Source organism: Nothobranchius furzeri, chromosome 10 (assembly GCF_043380555.1).
Source record: "Nothobranchius furzeri strain GRZ-AD chromosome 10, NfurGRZ-RIMD1, whole genome shotgun sequence".
In the NCBI taxonomy this organism is placed as follows: Eukaryota; Metazoa; Chordata; class Actinopteri; order Cyprinodontiformes; family Nothobranchiidae; genus Nothobranchius; species Nothobranchius furzeri.
Genome location: NC_091750.1, coordinates 72,792,192 through 72,814,039, shown reverse-complemented (window position 1 = coordinate 72,814,039; position 21,848 = coordinate 72,792,192). Strand labels below are relative to the sequence as shown.

At 46.7% G+C, this 21,848-nt stretch overlaps 1 long non-coding RNA gene across 1 annotated transcript in view; it reads left to right on the top strand.

Annotated features, from left to right (window-relative positions):
* Positions 1–1,232: 1,232 nt before the first annotated feature.
* LOC139072319 (uncharacterized) overlaps positions 1,233–21,848 on the top strand; it is a 46,036-nt gene continuing 25,420 nt past the window's right edge. The window contains exon 1 of the long non-coding RNA XR_011521847.1: positions 1,233–1,353. This is a non-coding gene — a long non-coding RNA (uncharacterized lncRNA). The remainder of the gene's footprint in view (positions 1,354–21,848) is intronic.

Here is a 21,848-nt window from a genome sequence, read left to right as displayed (position 1 = left end):
TAGCTCACCCCCACCAGGGTGTGAATGGATGAATGATTCACTGTAGTGTAAAGTGCTTTGGAGTCCTCTGACTCTGAAAGGCGCTGTGCAAGCACGGGTCGTTTACCGTTTATCAGACGTGTTCCGTAACGGACGAAGGTAGCCTGGAACGACTGTTGATGGGGAATAAATCAAACCGACCTGACTTTCTAGGGTGAGTTATGACCCTCCTGTGGTCTGAGGATTGGGGGTGGGGGGGGGGGTGGGGGGGTGGGGGTTCTTAATTAGGCGACTTGAATCATTTTAGTTATGAAGAAGCAAAAACAGAAGAGATCTGTGGCTTTTCCTGTTAGAGAACTCCAAGAAAACATTAGAAACAAAACAAAGCCACAAATCTGAGGAAATCTGCTGCAGCAAAGACGTCATCCAACAAAGTTCATGCAGCGAGCCTCAGGGTGAATAAAGCGGGTCTGCATGTGACCCGGTTCCACAGAAGCAGCTGACTTTATCACCCGGATGGTGAAAAGAGCCTTTTACTCTTCATCCTGGTGGAGTCCTGTCAGATGACTCATCTGGTGTTTGGCAACTAACGCAGGTGAATCAGGGTCAGTAAATAAAAACAAAGCTTCAGATCCAGAGGCAACAATCGGACGAGCAGCTGAGAGGCTCTGCTGGGGCCGGACGGACCTCTAAAGAGGTCCCGGCTCTTTTCTCCTCGTTAACGCTCCGTTTCAGCACCTGAACTCGTGAGTCACGAGGACAGGTAAGAACACGGGAGGACGGAAATGGTGAACGGCGTTCAGAGATGGCGGCTGGTTTGGAACAAAACTGTGTGAAAACAAACAACTTTGACCTTTTTGGGATGTAAACATGTTAGTACCACCCCACATGCTGTTTAAGCTACACTACCTCTCATGTGCACTAGTGTCATGGCTGTACTCACACACACCAGGTGGTTTCAGCCGTGTCTCGGAGCTGCTGGGCTGAGTTTACTGGGAAGTGACGTTTTCCTGGTGTAAGTGGAAATTTGCTCCAGACAGCAGCCGGGGCAGTCATCCAGTAATTTCCTACTGAGATCCTTCCTCAGGAAATCTTTACCCTCAACTGCAACAACACAAACGCCTCCCTGGGAGATTTCCTGGTTGGAATAAAAAGGCGGAGCTCTAATTTCTATGTCCTGTTCCCATATCTGGGATTGCAGCACGACTCCGAGTCCTCGTCTCTCTTCGGCTGGAGTGTTTTTCTTCCCAGCAGCAGGAACGGAATAAAACAGCGAGGGTATTACTCTTCGTCTCTGAAGAACAGCAACAGAGTTGGACTTTCTGCAGCGTGGGCTTGCTGAAGTTTTGCCTCGGAGCGAGAACGGAGAGCGAGGTACGTTTCTCCCTGATAGAACATGAAAATATTATCTGGTAATCTCTGCCCGTTGGCTCAGACACTAATTCATGAGCTTTTAATTCCTCGGATCTCCATCCCGCTGGATTCTTCTGCTCAGGCAGTGAATGAACCGCTGCTGGTTCTGGATTAGAAAGCTGCTGTTAAACATATAAATACAACTTGAAGTTCACTTTAATCCAGTAAGTCATATTTTATTCAGGATTTTCCCGTGTTGGGAATGACTTCAGGGCTGATCCGAAGGGTCCTGATAAGAACTCAGTCATTTAAACCCTAAATTTCTCCCACTCCATTATCTGTTGACCTCTGACCCAAAGTCACTAAGCCAGGTGGTTCTGACTGAAGGAAGATCGGATCAGTCAGCTGAGGAGGAGCACGACTTCACTCTGAGCTCCCCATCGATGATGAAGCTCCTCTGGCTGAGGCTGGATTCCCCATGGAGGAAGATCCTTTTAGTCTCCTGGATCTGGGATTCATTCATTCATCTACCACATGCCTACAGGTGGGGGGTGTGAACCAGGCCAGCCAGAAAAACGAATGTCTTTATGACTGAATCCGAGGTTTGATGAGATGTCAGACATATAAAATTAAACTGAACGTTAACTTTTGTCATCAAATCAGCATCACTCTTGTAATCTGTTAATGAAACCTTCATTATAGCAATAAAACATTATTATTATTATTATTATTATTATTATTATTGTAGTAATTAATTGATTTATTATTATTAGTAGTAGTAGTAGTAGTAGTAGTAGTGTCACGTTGAGGATGTGGATGACGGCGGACCATGTGTGGAGGAGCTGACAGGAGGCAAAAATACAGGCTCAGATAAAGTAAAAATGGTTTAATGGCAGAGCAGGAATGACAGAACAAAACAACGCTGACAACAAACAACAATGATCCGACAAAGACTCAAACAAGACGGGAGGTATAACTACTCAAGGAAACAATGAGGAACACATGGGCAGGTAAACAACGGGCAGGTGAAACCAATAGGGACTAAGCAAGGGCAGGGGAGAGACACAGTCAGGGAGGCAGGAGTAGTAGTAGTAGTGGTAGTAGTAGTAGTAGTGGTAGTAGTAGTAGTAGTGGTAAATGGTAAAAGGCCTGTATTTGATATAGTGCCTTCTAGAGTCCTGGAACCCCTCAAGGAGCTTTACAACACAATCAGTCATTCACCCATTCACACACACATTCACACACTGATGGTGATGAGCTACAATGTAGCCACAGCTGCCCTGGGGCACACTGACAGAGGCGAGGCTGCCGAGCACTGGCGCCACCGGTCCCTCCGACCACCACCAGCAGGCAACGTGGGTTAAGTGTCTTGCCCAAGGACACAACGACAGCGACAGGCTGAGCGGGACTTGAACCTGCAACCTTCCGATTACGGGGTGAGCACTTAACTCCTGTGCCACCGTCGCCCCAGTAGTAGTAGTAGTAGTAGTAGTAGTAGTGGTAGTAGTAGTAGTAGTAGTAGTAGTAGTAGTGGTAGTAGTGGTAGTAGTAGTAGTAGCAGTAGTAGTGGTAGTAGTGGTAGTAGTAGTAGTAGTAGTAGTGGTAGTAGTAGTAGTAGTAGTAGTAGCAGTAGTAGTAGTAGTAGTGGTAGTAGTGGTAGTAGTAGTAGTAGTAGTAGTAGCAGTAGTAGTAGTAGTAGTAGTAGTAGTGGTAGTAGTAGCAGTAGTAGTAGTAGTAGTAGTAGTAGTAGTAGTAGTAGCAGTAGTAGTAGTAGTAGTAGTAGTAGTGGTAGTAGTAGTAGTAGTAGTAGTAGTAGCAGTAGTAGTAGTCATGGACGTCATTTTCGCTTTAGAAGTGGGGGGGGGGGTCTTTACAGAATGCTCTAATGGGAAACAGGCTTCAACACAAATGGTTGTTTTCTGCTTGGTCCTAGAGCTCAACCAGTGTCAATTTAGTATAGTGTAATATTGTTTTTGGATGGTAAAAAGTGCAGGGGTCAAAACTTGACTTTGGAAAAAGTGGGGGGGACATGTCCCCCCCGCCCCCCACCCCAAAATTACGTCCATTACGTCTTAGCCACCTCTGTTGTTGCTTGGCTTCCTGGGGATGGAGGCTAGGAGGGAGATCTGGCCGTCTGGTTGGGGTCTGGGGTGGTGGGTTGCTGTGCTCAGCGTTGGGCGGGGGAGCATGCTCATCAGCACCCCAGCAGAAAGGGTCAAACTCTGGTTACCGGTGATGGTTGTACCCCATGTGCAGCAGTACCGGGACCAGAGTGAATAGCGTGTGTATGGGGAGCATGAGTGGGTGTCCGGCATGCATTTTTGTAAGTCTTGGGTTGTATGTGTATGTGTGAGCATGAGGGAGGGAGTGTGTGACTGTGTTTGTGTATGACTGTATATGTCAGGTGGGGCCTTTGACTCCTCCCCTCTCCTGGGACTTCTCTTGATGATATAGATCTTTGTCCCCCCTCCCCCTGCCACACCTGGTGTGAGGGGTTGTGCCATGGTCTGCCTGAGTGTTTGTGTTAACCGGTTCTGGGGGTTTAAGATTTTGGCATCTGCCTGATAGATCCCGGTGGCTGCCTGGTGGGGTCTGGGTCCCTGGGCTCTGCTGGGTCCCCGGCGGGGGTGGTCACCCCTGGGTCCCGGGCTCGGCCGGCTAGGGGGTGGGAGGCTGCGGGCGGGCCTGTGGGCTTGCCGCTGATGTCTCCCGGGACTCTGCCGGCTGCTGGTTGTGGCCCCCCGGGGCGATCCTCTGTGCCTCTCGAGGGGGGCGGGGGCCTTCCTTGTTGCAGTCTCCTTGGGGTTCCTGTGTTCTGGGGCAGCGCCTGGATCTCTGGGACTTGGAGCTCCCCCCGTCTCCTGCACATCTTTGGGGGGCAGATCTGTGGTCCCTCACACTCTCTGTTGGACGCTCCTATAGAGAAACCTTACATAAACAAGTGCGTGTACACACACAGGTGCTCACATGGTGCTCTCAAAAGTATGGGCTTGGGCACGTTAAACACAGGTCTTAAGATTATGGTGGGCACTTAATGCACTGTGATTTATTATCGTGATTCTTCAGTTAAACAATGTTGATTATATATTTTTTTCATCAAGTTGACGCAGTGATAGCTAGATCTTGTTGTATTGTTGTTGTGTCCCTTTTTTTTTGTTTTGTCTTTTTCTGCAGGTCTAGAAGCAGACTCTTGTTCATTGTTTATTTTTGTGGACCCCCCCCTCTCCCCACCTTTTCTTTTCCTTTCTCTTTCACCTCTGTCTCCGTGTCTGGTCGGAATTACAAAGCATTCAACAACATAACAATAAAGTTTTAAGTATCAGGCGTGACATTAAAAGCAGACGCTTTGATGCTCCACCTGAGAATAAATCTGTAAGGCTTGTTACCTTCATTCAGACATCAATTCTGCTTGCTTCACAGCCAGACAGGACACGGTAAATAAATAAATAAATAAATAAAAATAAAAAAAATTAAAAAAAGGAGTAGTAATGGTAGTAGTAGTAGTAGTGGTAGTAGTAGTAGTGGTAAATGGTAAAAGGCCTGTATTTGATTTAGTGCCTTCTAGAGTCCTGGAACCCCTCAAGGCGCTTTACAACACAATCAGTCATTCACCCATTCACACACACATTCACACACTGATGGTGATAAGCTACGATGTAGCCACAGCTGCCCTGGGGCACACTGACAGAGGCGAGGCTGCCGAGCACTGGCGCCACCGGTCCCTCCGACCACCACCAGCAGGCAACGTGGGTTAAGTGTCTTGCCCAAGGACACAACGACAGCGACAGACTGAGCGGGACTTGAACCTGCAACCTTCCGATTACGGGGTGAGCACTTAACTCCTGTGCCACCGTCGCCCCAGTAGTAGTAGTAGTAGTAGTAGTGGTAGTAGTAGTAGTAGTAGTGGTAGTAGTGGTAGTAGTAGTAGTAGTAGTAGTAGTACTAGTAGTGGTAGTAGTGGTAGTAGTAGTAGCAGTAGTAGTAGTAGTAGCAGTAGTAGTAGTAGTAGCAGTAGTAGTAGTAGTAGCAGTAGTAGTAGTAGTAGCAGTAGTAGTAGTCATGGACGTCATTTTCGCTTTAGAAGTGGGGGGGGGGGCACGGGGGGGGGGTCTTTACAGTATGTTCTAATGGGAAACAGGCTTCAACACAAATGGCTGTTTTCTGCTTGGTCCTAGAGCTCAACCAGTGTCACTTTAGTATAGTGTAATATTGTTTTTGGATGGTAAAAAGTGCAGGGGTCAAAACTTTACTTTGGAAAAAGTGGGGGGTCATGTCCCCCCTGTCCCCCCCCCCCCTTCCCCCTCAAAATTACGTCCATGGTAGTAGTGGTAGTAGTGGTAGTAGTGGTAGTAGTAGTACTCATCTCTCATTATAAAACTTCATGTCTTGTTTAGAGACAAAGACAAATCAGATCATCTCCAAATCTGCTACAAAATGAAGCTGAACTTTCCAACAACGAGAAATGTTTCCACAAATCTCATAATTCATCTGTGGTTCTTCTTTTATACCAATTTACTTTGTTTGAAACCAAAGATTTAGTCTTTAGAAACTTCCCAGTGAGATTCCAGCTTCTTTTCCCGTCACCGATCCTGTCTCAGTAAAACTTCCACTTAAACTAAAATGAGACTTTTAGAAAAAAAATCTGTTTTAAATTCACATTTCCCACCTCCGACAGAACTTCCAAAACGTTCCAGGGGAGGCGGTAGACACTGAGTTTGAATGGGCCCGGTACTGTGCCTCCAATGTTGAGGCAGCCGACCAAAGTTGTGGCCGCAGGATCGTCGGTGCCTGTTGTGGCTGCAATCACCAAAGCCGCTGGTGGACACCGGTGGTTAGGGATGCTGTCAAACTGAAGAAAGAGTGCTGTCAGGTGGCCCCCTCAGGAAGGGAAAGCAGTGCACTACCAACACTATTTACAGTGGGGACACTGTCTCTGTGGTCCTCAAAGTCACAGCCGAAGGATCCAGATGATCGTCCAGACGCTCCAGACGCTCTGAGAGGAAAATAGGAACGTGGGAATTTTCATTTTGTTGTTCTGTCAGGCTTGAACATTTTAAATGAACCTACTGAGCACACTATGCTCAAAGCCAACGGTGGTTATTCCTGACCTCTGACCTCATGTAGGTCAGACCTGGACCTTTGACTGGGAACTCCTGGAGTGGAATGTTTACTTGCATCCCGGATTTTTGTCACTTTAACCCTAACGTCTAACAAACAAACGTTTATGGATTTACTTCCACAAAGATGACTCATACTGGAGGATTTATTTCCCCTCAGAAGGAAATTCCTTCCTTCCTAAAGTCAGACACGCTCCTGGATGATGCTGGAAACTCGTGGCAGCTGGTTCACTTCCACCTGATCTCACACAACATCAAATATTCATTTGTAGTCAGAACCGCGTGGATGATGAGGCTGAAAACCCCAAATGAGTCCTGTGATGTGATGCTGCAGCAGCAACTGGACCCAGATAGGAGAAGTTGGTGCTGGAGCTGAAGGAGAACCGGAACCAACCCGTTAGCTCCTCTTTGGGCTGCAGCATCCAACCGGGAGGCTGAGCTCCACTTCCTGTCACTTCCTCAGTGAGATAGGACGTCTCCAGCCAGCCCTCCTCCTCCTCCTCCTCCTCCTCCTCGTGCTGCCTCCTCGTGCTGCCTCTTCTTCATCTTCGGGGCGAGTTATCTTTCATGTCAGATGTTTACCTCTGCATGCGTTTTATGTTAACTCGTTATTGTTCTGGAAGACTGGAGCCCGCACGGCTCTCTGAGTGTTCTGATTCAACATGACCCTCCCGTCGTTTTCTTCTTCTGTGGTGATTCATTTTCTGTCTGATCTGCCCTCCATCAGAGGCAGGAGCCACCAGAAACCAGGAACATTTCCTCCCTGCAAGCATTTCTTAGACGTTACATCTCTCTACAGCGATGGGGTCCTCTGACCCTGCTCCAGGGATTTACACTCCCGGATTTTCCATTTCATTGACAGTTTTCCATCAAACTAAGATTCTGCACTCAACTTGCTACGTGCAGTTTTACCTCAGCTGCAGCACGAAGCTGCACCAGGTGTGAGATTTAGTCTAAAATGGGACTGGGCCCAGGCTGCTGCTAACGTTCGCTTTCATTTCACTAGACGGTCTAAGAGCAAAACCCGTAAATCTGAGAAGAGCCGCAGGCGTCTGGAACCATTCTGGGTTCTTTTAGTTGGAGATGTGAGATCTGCTTGTTTCCTCCTCATCACCATTATCTCACAACTTTCACGTCTGTTTGCCTCCTGAGTAAAGTGTCGAATCACCAGTTTAGTGAACTTCCAACTGACTTTCTGTCTCAAACTTGTGTCCAAGCTGGAAAAAGCAACCGAGACCAGTGCAGTTGTGTTTGGTGCTGGTTTAGCTGGTGCGCCAGTGCTGAACCAGCACGGGATGCTGGACAAAAAGAAGAAAACGTCATTCTTCACACATTAAATCACTTCTGTTACAAACATCTAAATGACCTGTGCCCCTGGACCATCCCTTTAGTTATGCTGCTGCAGGTAAAGCTTCTGAGGGTCTCCGAGGTGTTCCTGGACCAGATGTGATTTAGTCCTGGATCTGCGTGGAGGTCTCCCGGTGGGACAGGTCTGAAACACCGCCGGTAAAACACACTCAGAGCGTTCCGTAAACAGCGCCTCCTGCAGGTAGAATGTCGTCATGAGGATCAGGGGCGGATTTAGGACTGAAGAAGATCCGGGGCTTAACACACACACGCGCACGCGCGCGCGCACACACACACGTGACACGCACTAGTCAACATCATATATATATATGTCTTGTACCACATAATGTTTAATCTGAAGCTACATATTAAGCATATTCAGGGCAGAGTATTGTTCCTGTTAGTGTTTAGTGTGAGATGATAGTAAATATTCCCTTTCTTTCTCCAACAACTTTACCTGATAAGCTAACTTTAGGCAAACCAGCAGCACAACAAATGTTTTCAAATAAGACTCACAAACCTGAGTCAACACCAGTCTCATCAAAGCTGGGGTTCTGTCGTTGTACTTTTGGTCTAAAAAACGTCCTTATGTCCATCTTCACTCATGCCTTTCAGGCAGAGAGTGCAGAAGAAGCCGGCTGCTGAAGGGCTTCTTCTTCAGTGGTGGAGGCTCAGGCAGGCTGTATACAAACTACTGCCAGCTGCTCCCTCTCTGTTGGACTTTGGTACTGCATGTTACTTCCACGATTTAGATGCGGGGCTTTTCATTAAACATCCGGGGCTTCAGCCCAAGTAGCCGGGCCTAACGCCGCCCCTGATGAGGATGGTCTGACGTGGCTTGTCCAGGATGTGTGTGAAGGTTTGATGTTAGATACAATCTGAAAAAGTCTGAGGAGAGGAGAAGCTGTTGCTGACAAACAGAAAACAATTAAAGGTAATGAGTGATGGACCTCCTGAACAACACCACAGCAGCTGCATCAGTGGGGAATGAAATCCTCCTGAGGACAACGTCCTCCGTCTTCTTGTGTTGGATGTAAAAAGCAGCAGATTATACTTTCTGGAGGTCCTGAGGTCATCTGGCCTTCTAATGGGAGGAATCTTGTCTCATCAAGCACTTCCTGTTGCTGAATCGAGCTATTTATGAACTATCTGAGACACGTTGAACCAAAGGGTCCTGTTGGAAACAAGCATCTCTGTGCTTTTACTGAAGACGCAAAGTTTAGGTGGTGCAGCAGAAGACGGTTGCTTTATCTTCTGCAGTAATGAACTTTGTGGAGCAAATCAGTCAGTGTGATGGAGGAGGTCAAATGAAACAAGTCGCTGCTGCGTGGTTTTACTGCTAGAGCAAAGATTGCTCGCAGCTTTATTAGCTGCATCTTTGCACGGGCGGTCCTCGGGCCGCCGCCACCGCAGCTCCACGGCGGCCTTTACAAGAGTAAGGTGTGAAATGACTTCAGTCTAATAAATCTGACCGGAGTGCGACGAGGAGTCTTTCACGTGTTTTGGGTAAACACGTTATTTAAAACCAATGTCATGTTTTTGGGAAGAAAACAAAAACAAAGGCAGCGGCGATGTGAAGAACGATCATGAGGTTCTGGATGGGTCAAAGCTGACGTGTCAACTTGTTGTCTTGGTGTCTGGTTACCATGGTGACCATGACAGCCGACGAATAGTTGCCATGATGCCACGCATGGTTGCCTTGGCAGCCCAGTTAAACTGTTAGTGGTTGCCATGGTGACCCTAATGAGCAACTGATTGTTACCATGTTGACCTCAACGAGCCACTAGTCTTTTAAAGTCTTAGTGGTTGCCATGGTGACCCAAAGATGCCAGTGGTTGTTACCATGGTTCCTCTAACGAGCTGCTTGTGGTTACCATGGTGATTCTAACCCTTCATTGGTATTTATCATGGTGGCCTCAATGAGCCACTGTAGTTACCATGGCAACCAATCAAGACAGTTAGTTTCTATCTTGATTCTTCACACCAGTTTTTTTATGATGAATGAACAAAATTGTTGTTGCACATTGGACTTTTTCTGTTTTTTTTTTCTTCTTACATGAATGAGAAAAAATTGCTTTTAGTAATAATAATAAACTAATAAACTAAATAGTCGTTTAACTCCTGTGAAGCTCCTCTCCCCTCAGAGGGTTAAGGTGGCTCCGGCTCCGGCTCCACTCCTGTTGGCTGTAGGAGATGTGATGGATGCCAGAAATAAATCTGACCTCTTGCACTTGTCTCTGCTGTCTGAGGCATTTTTACTCCCCTCCTGGTGCAAAACTCTAGCAGAGCTTCACAGTCTGCTGCCGGACAAATGACATTAAAGCAGTTCATCACGGCGGGTTAACTAGCGCCTCCCGCCTCACCCTGACACGCGCGTCACGCAGTTCAATACTTTACCGCCTGGACAAACACATCCCTCCACAAAAGCAGACAGCAGCTTTAAGTCTCGGCTGTCGGACGCTGTTATAGGTGGAGAGTCTGAGGCAACGGCAGGACAGACTCATAAAAACATGCAGCCATAAATCAGCTGGAAACGAAGGCGCTCATTAATAAAATCATTATTAATAAAGAGAGAGACCAGAGTGACCCAAGGCAGCAGGCATGCTAATATATATGATCACCCGCACTTGTATAGTCAGAGGACTCTAAAGCACTTTACAGCTCATCCGTTCATACGCTGGTGGTATTACTGGTGGCTATCTAGAGGTGGAAAGTAACCAATTACATTTACTCACGTTACTGTAATCGAGTAGCTTTTTTGGGTATTTCTACTTTTTAAGTAGTTTTAAAAATCTGCACTTTTACTTTTACTTGAGTACGTTTTTTAAAAGAATTGAACTTCACCACATTTTCTGTCAAATCCATCGCTGAGTAAAACAAATCTGGGCTTAATAAATTAGAAATACTGAGCATCGCAGCATCGGAACAGAAAGAGAGACACCTGCTCGAGCACCACGGCTCACCCGGGGGGGGGGGGGGGGGGGGGGGGGGGGGGAGTAATGAGGACGTTAAACAGCCACAATTTTCCCGCAGTTTCACTCAAAAAGTCTAACCGGTCCCAGTGATGCACTCGCTGCTTACCCCTCCCTCTCCTGCAGGTTGAAGCCTGCACCAGTGTTGCATCCGTATTCTGCTCGGTTCGGTTGTCGGACTCGGTACCGTCTTTGACATGCGTTTCCCCAACGGCTTTGCCATGTGTGTGTGTGTGTGTGCGTGTGCATGTGCGCGCACACACACTCAAGTGTGTTTTCAGCTGGTATTGTGATTTTGCACTACTTAGGTACAGCCAGCCTTACGCTGACAAAAATAACTAAGTAACTTTTACTTTGAGTACATTTAATTTACGATACTTTTAACTTTTACTTGAGTAAAGTTGACGCAAGTACTTTTACTTGTACTTGAAAAAAAAACTCATCAAAGTATTGGTACTTGTACTTAAGTAGGACATTTTAGTACTCTCCTGCTCCGGCTACATCCCAGCTCCAGCTGCCCGAAGACACACTGACACGGGATGTGTTTCAGGTTCTGCTGCCCTTCTAACCCACTCAAGTTCACATAATGAATATTTACTCTAAATAATCTGTTGTTGGAGCCCCAGATCCACGGCCCACCATCAAACAAGGACCAAAAACACAACAAAAGAGACAGAGTCAGGTTAAACTCATTAATCCTTCAGAAATAAAACAGCAGAACCTCTTCAAATCAACGGGAGGAAAACAAAACCACGATCTGGTCACATGGAGAAGAATTGCATCAGCTCCTTAGACTCATCTCGTTTTGTCCCGACGGACTCGCTCAGCCTCAGTTTGATGACTAGAAAAGCCCAGAGGAGCTTGGATCTCCAGCTAGAATCAATAGCATGTTCTGAAATCTCCCTGAAGGAAGTTAATCAGGTGTAAAATCAAATTATCCACTCCTGCAGGATGATCAACAACTATCTTCAGTTCATTAACAAACTCAGAATCCCAGTAACCACCGGAGGCTGCTGGTCAACACCGGATCCTTAAACCAAACCCTAACTCCAACCCAGACCAGGGAATCTGAGTGGATCTCCATCTCTAGCTGGGGAAGGGGCTTCCACTTCTGAGGGAGGAGCTAAGGGAGCTTGCTGTGAGGTTGGAATGGGGCGGGAGACGGACGGGTGAGTCGGATCAGGAGAAAATGAGATGATTCTTTTTTACAAACATGAAAATGTTCATTTGTTTAGTTTCTGTTGCTCCTGTTTGTCTGCCTCCGCCTCCCTGGGTGACTGACAGGCGATCTTCTGCCTGTTCAGATGTTATCAGTCAAACACATAAACACTCTCAGCCACAGCCTGGGAAAATCAATATCATCACCTTTTTGGAATGATAAGAATAATCCTGAGAAGGATCGACAGGAGCCTCGGGGCATCGATTAGCCATCTGATAATGTGCCTTTCTGTGTAGTCGGGCTGAACCGGCCCATCTGGACCCACAGATGACCTTGCCTGGAGTTCCCGCTCACCTCCGTTTGCCTTCTACCAGCTGAGTGGTTGTTGGCGTCCACGATGGCCCGCGGACCCGGGTGGGTGTGGAAGGCAGCTGCAGCTACAGGCCCTCGTGCAGAAGATCATTTACCTTCACCTGACCTTTTAGTTTTAAAATACTCTGGGCTGCATGGTGGCGCAGTGGTTAGCACTGTTGCCTCGCAGCACGAAGGTTGCTGGTTCGAAACTCGGCTGCGGCCTTTCTGCGTGGAGTTGCGTGTTCTCCTCATGCACACGTGGGTTTCCTCCGGGTTCTCCGGTTCCCCCCACAGATCACAACATGCCCTACAGGTTATAGGTTATAAATTGTAAGTCGCTGTGGATAAAAGCGTCTGCTAAATAAATAAACATAAACATAAATACTCTGATTAGTGAAAGGAAATTTTCCAGAGGGCCCGTGAGCTATGACTGCTACCAATCACAACTTTAGATGAACTCTATTTTAACAGAACAAGCTTCCATAGAGAGTTTGGCCGGATTTGGACGTTGCTCGTTATTTTACCTCCAATATTCTGTTCAGATCCTTCATATTTAACCGTATTTTACTGCAAATGTGAAGAACTGCAGCAAGTTAAAGAATAATGGAGCTACTTTCCATAAATGTCAAACATTCACAACATTTATGTGAGTGTTGTATTTACAACGTCTCTTTATGCCACAAAAATAAAAAAGATGAATGCTGCCAGAGCGCTATAAAACCTTTTCATGTGCAGACTACGATGCTGTTCATGACTCATCCATCCACCCAGTGAGGACAACAGCTTAGCCAGAGGTCTCCAAACCTCCTGCAGCTCATTCAGAGGAACTGTGAGGTCTTATCTCCCCGGCGAATCCTGCTTCTGCCCTGAAACATGTCTGAAGCACCTTCGGTGTGGGCTCCTGAGGCATGCCTCAGGTTTCATTGTGGGTGCCGTGGACGCTGTGGGTTACAGACAGGACCATAGACTTTTGCCAAACATTTCAGTTCTTTGATCCCTCACCAGTTTGATGAAGCCTTTGGTAAAGTTTCTAACGTTTAGTTTCTGAGTTTAGAACGGGTTTCAGTAGGAGGAACTCCTCACCTCAGTGAAACGCGAACGGCTGATGAAGCCTCACTAATTCCACCAGGCTGTCATCAGCACTAACGAGGACGTGAAGGAAAGTCCTTGAAACATGAACAAGCGTTCCCAATTCCTGAGTTTGAGGGCTTCACTTTAGTTTTGCAGGAATTTCAAACATGTTGGAAAACTTAAGACACCGATGCAGCTGAAAGAAACAGGACCTCACAATCACGTTGTGAGGGTTAGGGTTGTGGGATTATTTTGAGTCTGTCATCCAGTTTCACCCCAAGACTAGTAACGCACTACTGCTGGGCCAGACCAGGGACTTGACAGGTTTCAATTTGAACATGGTGTCAATATGTCCTCTTGATCCACTACAGTGAGTTCCGGAGTTCCACATAGTTCTGAGCTGGGCCCAATCTATTCATTCTCCTTTTATGTATAATTTAACGATAAATTACCTGTGCTTGTATGGTGCTTTTCAGGATCAGAGGACTCAAAGCACTTTACACTACAATGAATCACTTGTCCGTGCACACACACATTCACACACTGATGGTGATGAGTTACGTTGTGGCTACAGCTGCCCTCGGACACAGAGACAGAGGCTGCTAAGCACAGGCACCACCGGCCACCACGAGCAGGCAGGAAGGGTTAACCTGCAGCCCTCCTGTAACAGGCGGGCACTGTCCGCCACAACAGGAACCTTTGCTATTTTGCTGATGACACCTGACTCAATTCCTTCGTGAAGCTGAATGATTCTCATTGGTTTACCAAACTACAAGTTTCCCTGAAAGACATTAAGCTCTGGGTGACCAGCAACTTTTTCCTTTTGATTCCAGGTGAAATAGGAGTTATTGCTCCTGACCTGACTGCAGACTTCAGTACCACTGTTAGAACTACAACCTGTAGCCCACGGATCCCCAACTTCCATCCCCGAGAGCCCATATCCAGCATGCTTTACTGTTTTCTTGCTTCAACACACCTGATTTTAATCAGCAGGTGATTCTGCAGAGCCTGATGAAAAGGTCAATCACCTAAAACATGCTGGATACCGGCCCTCGGGGACCACTGCTAGCCTGTAAAGTTTAAAATGAAGTACAAAGTACATCTTAAAACACATGAAGGACCTTCTTATATACAAGACCTCTTATTGCCCCAATAGACCCCTCCACTCTAAAGATGCTGGTTACCCAGAATCTCCACCAGCCTTCCTTATGTTCACTAAACCATTAACTGTACTAAATAAGCTCAGGACTTACCGAGACAACAGTTATTTTTATCCGCTGGAAGGGAAAGCCCGGTGAAACACTTTGGGTTCTGGTTCCTTGTCTGCAGCTCTTATTTGGACACAAACCAGGGATTTAATTGAAAAATAATGAGTGCTTTATCTTGGTGTGGTGCCATCTGCCTCGCTGTGATAGCATGGCTTCGCTTGCCAGATACACATCAAAATTAATTTCTCAGAGACATTATTATCATTTAAATTGCCCTGCCCATCACAGAAGTAGTTTGTCACGTGAGAAGGTGCTCAGAGGCAGAACTCCTGCGTGTTCGGTAAACGGTGAGGGTTCTGTTCGGGTCTCCGGAGGACGGAGAAGGAAAAGCAAGCTGTGGTTCGGATCAGAGTCACACGAGTTTTTAATCGTGTCTTTTGCTCTTCACATGCTTTTGGACTTTTGTTTAAAAACTTTTACTCATGTTGAAATAAAATAAATGAAACACTTCAAGGATCATGCCTTTGGAGGGGTAAATCTCTAAATGAAATTTTATGTTTGCTGGAGAAAAACAAATCTCATTTTTTACTCTAAATCAAAGCATCTTCTGACCTTTAGGGGTCAGGAACGTCTGCAGAGCCACCAGGTAAACCCCAGAGATGCTTGTGGGTTCAAATCCCAGTAGACGACCAGCCTGCTGACGGACATGAATATGATTTATAGGTTGAAAATACGACATTCAGCATTTCTCCCCTCACAGGTTTTTGTCGGGTTCGGTTTCCGGTCAGGATCCGAATCATTCCCAGATCTTTCCCGCCGTTGACCCTTCTAACCTCGGAGCACATTTGTTCCTCTGAGTGCACACAGTTATGTTCCAATGGTCAGCCTCTTCTGACTGACAACATGCTGGATGCGTTCCAGTACAAGTGATTTTAAAAATGTCCCAACCCTCCGGGGAAATTTGGCTTTCAGCACCCACCAGTTCCCTCCTCTCCAGGAGTAAAATGGATTTCTGTGGAGAAAATTGCCGTGCTGCAGTGGAAGTGAATGGAGTCGTTGACTGGATAGGACCCCTGTGATTATCGGGACTTGAATTACCCCATTTCACAAAATAAAAATTCTGATGTAAAGCTTCGCGTTCGAGACAAACGGTCAGGCGTTTCCTTTGCCACAAATGTCTAATTAATATAAAATTCCCGTGGCTGGGACTCCATGCATCACGAGTTCATTCTCCAAGTGCCTTTAAAGAAGTCAGAAACAACTTTTGATCATCTCCACAAGCCCTAGCGGGGCTTGAAATGATCAAATAATGTCTCTTTAAGGAAAGCTCATTCAGCCTCGCATGGAGATGACTTCTAATTCCATTTGGGAATCATGGATATGCTAAGAGCGCACATTTACTCACAAGCACCTGAGTGGCAGATTGGATCAGTTAATATCATTTATTTACCTTTAATCAGAAGGCTTTCGGTTTGAGGAGATCTGCTGATGGCTGATCTGCGACTGACTCCATCCTGAGGAAGCACAGGGTGACAGTGGAGAGGAAGAACCTTTTTAAACAGGAAGTAACAGCTTCCTGTTAGTCAGTCAAGGAGTCAGGAAGAGCAGCTTCCGGTGGGACTGAATCAGGTAAACGCTGAGGACCTCTGATCTAAGGGGGACTTTTCTGTCCCAGAAAGACGTGAGGACTTTGTTTTATCGTCTTCATGGTGTTGAAACAGTTTTGGGACAATAAGCTTCAACATGACATTCCCGCCTGCTTCTCATCGCTCCCAAACCGTCAACAAGTGTTTTATTTATAAATTAGAGATTTAAAAGTCAGAGTTATTAAAATGGTTTTATCTGATAAGTCTAACTATAAAAGCTGAATCTTTCCTCCCTTAGAGCGCTGTCCTCTAGACTGGATTAGTGCTGGTCTCCTTATTATGGTCTGGATCCATCGTGAATACGTAACAGCCCATAACACAAGGGTATCACTCCTTTATGACAGGAAAGTACAACAGTCCCTGGTTTCTGCAGTTCCTGCATGTAGAAATGATCCTGGAAGTAAATCCTGGAAAATCCTGAAACTCACCGGAAAATGGAATTTAGATGCCGATTCTGATCACGTTGAAAACGTTCCTCTGACCCTCTCCTCACGCCTCCTACGCTGAATCCTCACCTGCTAAACAGAAACATGTTTTTATTACACTAGCCAACTCCCCCACCCCAAAAGTCCTCATCATCTCCATGGTAACCGCTGGTAATTCAGATATACTCAAAGCATGAGTTTGATGTTTTCCGCTCTGCTGACGGGAGTAACAGGAGAATCTGACTGGATTTTGGGATCACGGGGAACACCAGTCTGACTTCCTACTGATGTGAGGCAGGAAGGCAAGCTGGGTTTGACGTTCACGATGACGGATTAAATAAACATCTTCCATAAAAGAAGAGGCGGCTGGGTGCCCATGTTTCCAGTCATGCTGACAGGAAAAAGACGAGGCAAAATCTCGGGCGTGGGAGGAGTTTGGTGAGGCCATGGAGAAAGACTATCGATCGGCTCCAAAGAGGTTCTGGCAAACTGTCCGGCGCCTCAGGAGAGGAAGGCAGCAACTCGCTCACACTGTTTACAGTGGGGATGGGGAGCTGCTGACGTCAACTGAGGCTATAGTCGGACGGTGGAAGGAATACTTTGAGGAGCTCCTCAATCCCACCAATGCGCATTCCGAGGAGGAACCAGAGCTGGGAGGCCTGGGGGTGGACTGTCCGATCTCGGGGGCAGAAGTTGCTGAGGTAGTCAAACAACTACACAGCGGCGGAGCCCCGGGGGCGGATGAGGTTCGTCCTGGGTATCTCAAGGCTATGGATGTTGTAGGGCTGTCATGGTTGACACGTCTCTACAACATTGCGTGGTCATCGGGGGCAGTTCCTAGGGAGTGGCAGACCGGGGTGGTGGTCCCCATCTTTAAGAAGGGTGACCTGAGGGTGTGTTCCAACTATAGGGGGATCACACTCCTCAGCCTCCCTGGAAAGGTCTACTCCAAGGTACTGGAGAGGAGGGTCCGATCGATAGTTGAATCTCAGACAGAGGAGGAGCAATGTGGTTTTCGTCCTGGCCGTGGAACTGTGGACCAGCTCTATACCCTTGCAAGGGTGATGGAGGGGGCATGGGAGTTTGCCCAACCAATCCACATGTGCTTTGTGGATTTGGAGAAGGCTTATGACCGTGTCCCCAGGGGCACCCTGTGGGGGATGCTCCAGGAGTATGGGGTGGGTGGCTTTCTGTTAAGGGTCCCTTTACCAGAGGAGCGTGAGTTTGGTCCGCATAGCCGGTAGTAAGTCGGACCTGTTCCCAGTGAGGGTTGGACTCCGCCAGGGCTGCCCTTTGTCACCGGTTCTGTTCATCACTTTTATGGACAGAATTTCTAGACGCAGCCGTGGTGTGGAGTGTGTCGAGTTTGGTGGCAGGAGAATCTCGTCTCTGCTTTTTGCGGATGATGTGGTCCTCCTAGCTTCATCCAGCTCTGACCTTCAGCTCTTGCTGGGTAGGTTCGCGGCCGAATGTGAAGCGGCTGGGATGAGGATCAGCACCTCCAAATCTGAGACCATGGTTCTCAACTGGGAAAGGGTGGCTTGCCACCTCCGGGTCGGGGGAGAGGTCCTACCTCAAGTGGAGGAGTTTAAGTATCTCAGGGTCTTGTTCACGAGTGAGGGTAGGAGGGATCGGGAGATCGACAGGCGGATTGGTTCGGCGTCTGCAGTGATGCGGACGCTGAGCCGATCTGTCGTGGTGAAGAGGGAGCTGAGCCAGAAAGCCAGGCTCTCGATTTACCGGTCGATCTACGTCCCAATCCTCACCTATGGTCATGAGCTTTGGGTAATGACCGAAAGAACGAGATCACGGATACAAGCGGCCGAAATGAGTTTCCTCCGTAGGGTGGCCGGGCTCAGCCTTAGAGATAGGGTGAGGAGCTCGGACATTCGGGAGCTCGGAGTAGAACCGCTGCTCCTCCGGATCGAAAGGAGCCAGTTGAGGTGGTTTGGGCATCTGGTCAGGATGCCTCCTGGACGCCTCCCCGGGGAGGTGTTTCGGGCATGTCCTGCCGGCAGGAGGCCCCCGGGTCGACCCAGGACACGTTGGAGAGGTTACATCTCCAATCTGGTCCGGGAACGCCTTGGGGTCCTGCCGGAGGAGCTGGTGGACAAGGCCAGGGAGAGGACGGCCTGGAGCTCCCTAGTTGGGATGCTGCCCCCGCGACCCGGACCCGGATAAGCGGAGGAAGACGACGACGACGACGACGACGGCTGACAGGAAACAGGAAATGAAAACATTTGTTTTGTAATAAACCTCCAAGAGTCACGGGGATGAAACTGTTCACCTGTTCATGCTCAGGCTGAAACTTCACGTGGGAAACGGCACCAACACGGGGAGCACCGATACCAACGTTGGAGTCAGTACCAGGTCCAAACGATTAGATCCATACCTCAGATATGAATTATGACCTTCCTGATGGTCGATGGTGATTCATCATCTCATTGTTTGGTGTCAGAGGTTTCAGTCACCTCCTGATGATTTTCAGTTCAGTGTCATCAGCTTCTTTAAAATGGCTTTAAAGAAACTTTTGTGATAAAATGTATGATTTCATGACTAAAAATAACAAATGAGGATGAAAGATTTTTTAAAACTCAACATTGATCCTGATATACAGCCTAGTACGCCCTGGGTGGCCTTTTCTGTTGGGTGCCACACAAGGCTTTTATTTTGTCAGGCCTCACCAAATATTCCCAAGGTTTAAGATTTTATCCGTAATGAAAAAAATGTTTTGTTACCAAAGTATTTATTGTTTGTCTGACTTAATCGATAAGAAGGACCTTCTACAGGTCCTGCATCACTAATATATGAAACCTGAGCATTTCCCTCGGATCCTCCTTTAACCAAGAAACAAAAACAAGGATTTGTTTTACTTTCTACATTTCTCATGCTGGGATGGTCAGGGTTAAACATTTGGTGATGCTGTGGACTCAAATGTGCTTTACTGGTCGACCTACTGGCTAAACTGTTGAGCATCAGTGGGTCAGGAGATCTAGGCAGGTCTGAGATGGTTGCCATGGAGCTGTCCCACAGTATGTGTCTGGTTTCAGTGTCGTGCTTTGGCAGGAGGTCTTGTTTCAGCTGTTAACGTCTCCAGATGTGGCTGAATGTCTCCTGAACCAGAGGTCGGATTTGATGAAGATCAGGATGAACGTCTTCAGCTGCTCAGCTGATTCAAGATGGCCACCACAACTGATTTAGGCCTAGTCCACACGTAGCCGGGGTGTTTTAAAAACGAATATCCGCCCCTCCAAAAACTTGCATCCACACCAACGCGTTTTAAAAAAAAAACTCTGTCCACATGTACCCGGATAAATACGTTGTTAAGGACATGCCAGACCTGTAGGCGGCAGTACTTCCCCCATTCTTAACCTCGTCCTTCGTCTGTGGTCTTCCGCAAGGAGCAGTAATTCCGCTTGCAAAAACAAACAAGCAAAAAGCGCTTGGACAATTGATGGATCAGTAGTGTCAGAGCGCAGCTCTGCGGGCATCCATGCTGTCGGCTAGTGTAAACACAGGTCGCACACGTGATGTCAGCATTTTTTTGTAGCGGAAAGTGACATTGCGGACCTTAAAAGTCCGGTTTTGTCTGTCCACACACAGACACCCAAAACGGAGAAAACGCAGATCTTCACTTTGGCCGGAGTTTTTAAAAAGATCCGTTTTCGTGTGAAAAAACTCCGTTTTCGTGTGGATGACAGGCCAAAACGTAGAAAACATCTACGTTTCGGCAGATCCCCGGCTACGTGTGGACAGGGCCTTAGAAACAAGTGATCCTCATTTACCTAATTTGTTTTTGAACCAACAAGAAAGATGAATAAACTATAATTACAAGTTTTTACATAAAACTGTTCTACAAACAGAGCGAGGAGCTTTAGTCAGTTAAGTCAGACAGAAAAGGAACCTTTTAAGACTCCTTTTTGATTAACATTTTTTAAACTTTTTTTTTACTTTCTGGCTGCCATGTTGGTCTTTGCTGTCCCTATTACATGTAAACATGTATGCACGTAAACAAAAACATGTATTCATTCCTAAATAAAAACATTTATTTGTTTTCTGTCTGTGTTTGGTTTTAGGAATGATCTGACTTTAACGAGCCGTTTTAAAAAGTCTCCTTTTGTGAAGTCACGAACAAATAAATTAGCATAGAACCAGCTCTCACCCGTAGCAGCAGCAGCTCTGGAGATTCTCAGCTTATAGAAGCCAATCAGGAAATGGGTGGGTGTGGCCAACAGCAGCCTGCTTTCTGACAGAGCCCTGAAACGGCTCATTCTGGAAGGTCCGAAAACTTCAAGCATAAAACTTCTGAAACCTTTATGTGAGAGGGATTAAATGTAAAAAAACAATTCATTAACATGTTTTATACCAACTACAATGACTTTAAAAAGTCATAATATTTCTCCTTTATAGTAAACATATACTTAAAAGACTTCATTTGAACTCTTCAGAGGCAGAATCAAAGCACTGCCCTGTTTTTGTTTCTGACCTGATCCTTAACGGCTTCGTTTCTTGACTAATGACAACCTTTCAGAAATATTCCATTTTGATGAGGAAGCTGTGATTTGTTTTGTGATTAAACCTCTTGCCTCTGGCCTTCGCCCAGCAGGTTAGCTCCATCTGAAGCTGATCAGCCATTCAGTATTTGGCTCCGGGTGCCTGCAGTCAATCAATACCCCAGCAGCTAATCAGAGTTTATCAGCAAACAGCAGGAACATTTTAACAACAGTAACAGGAGCTGACGGGGATAATTTATCTCAGAAAAACACGTTTGTTTACTTCATGTTTGTTTGCGGGTCAAAAAAGTCTGAATATAACAACAGAATCCATCTTAGAGGACAGTTAAACCTGGATTTAAACAAAGAGTTTCACCCAACAGGAGATACGATGAATAAACTAAATGAATCTGAAGATGGAAACAACCTGAAGCTACATCAAACTGTTTTATTTCTGAGCTGCATGAAGAGATCTAAATAGAGACGTGTGATTTTAGGTCACTGAGAAGAAAGCAACACCACAAGGTCGAGTGGAGAGGAATCTGTTTTCATAAAAATGTCCCAAAAGTTTTATTTTTAAACTGTTTTATTAAGACTTGCCTCAAGAGAGCCCCTTAGTTCTCCAGAACCAGTTCTGGTTTCATTATCACTGTCATTGAAAGTTCTGGGTGAGTCTTTACTGATTTAACCATTTAATTCAGTTTTTATTGCCTTCTGCAGCAGA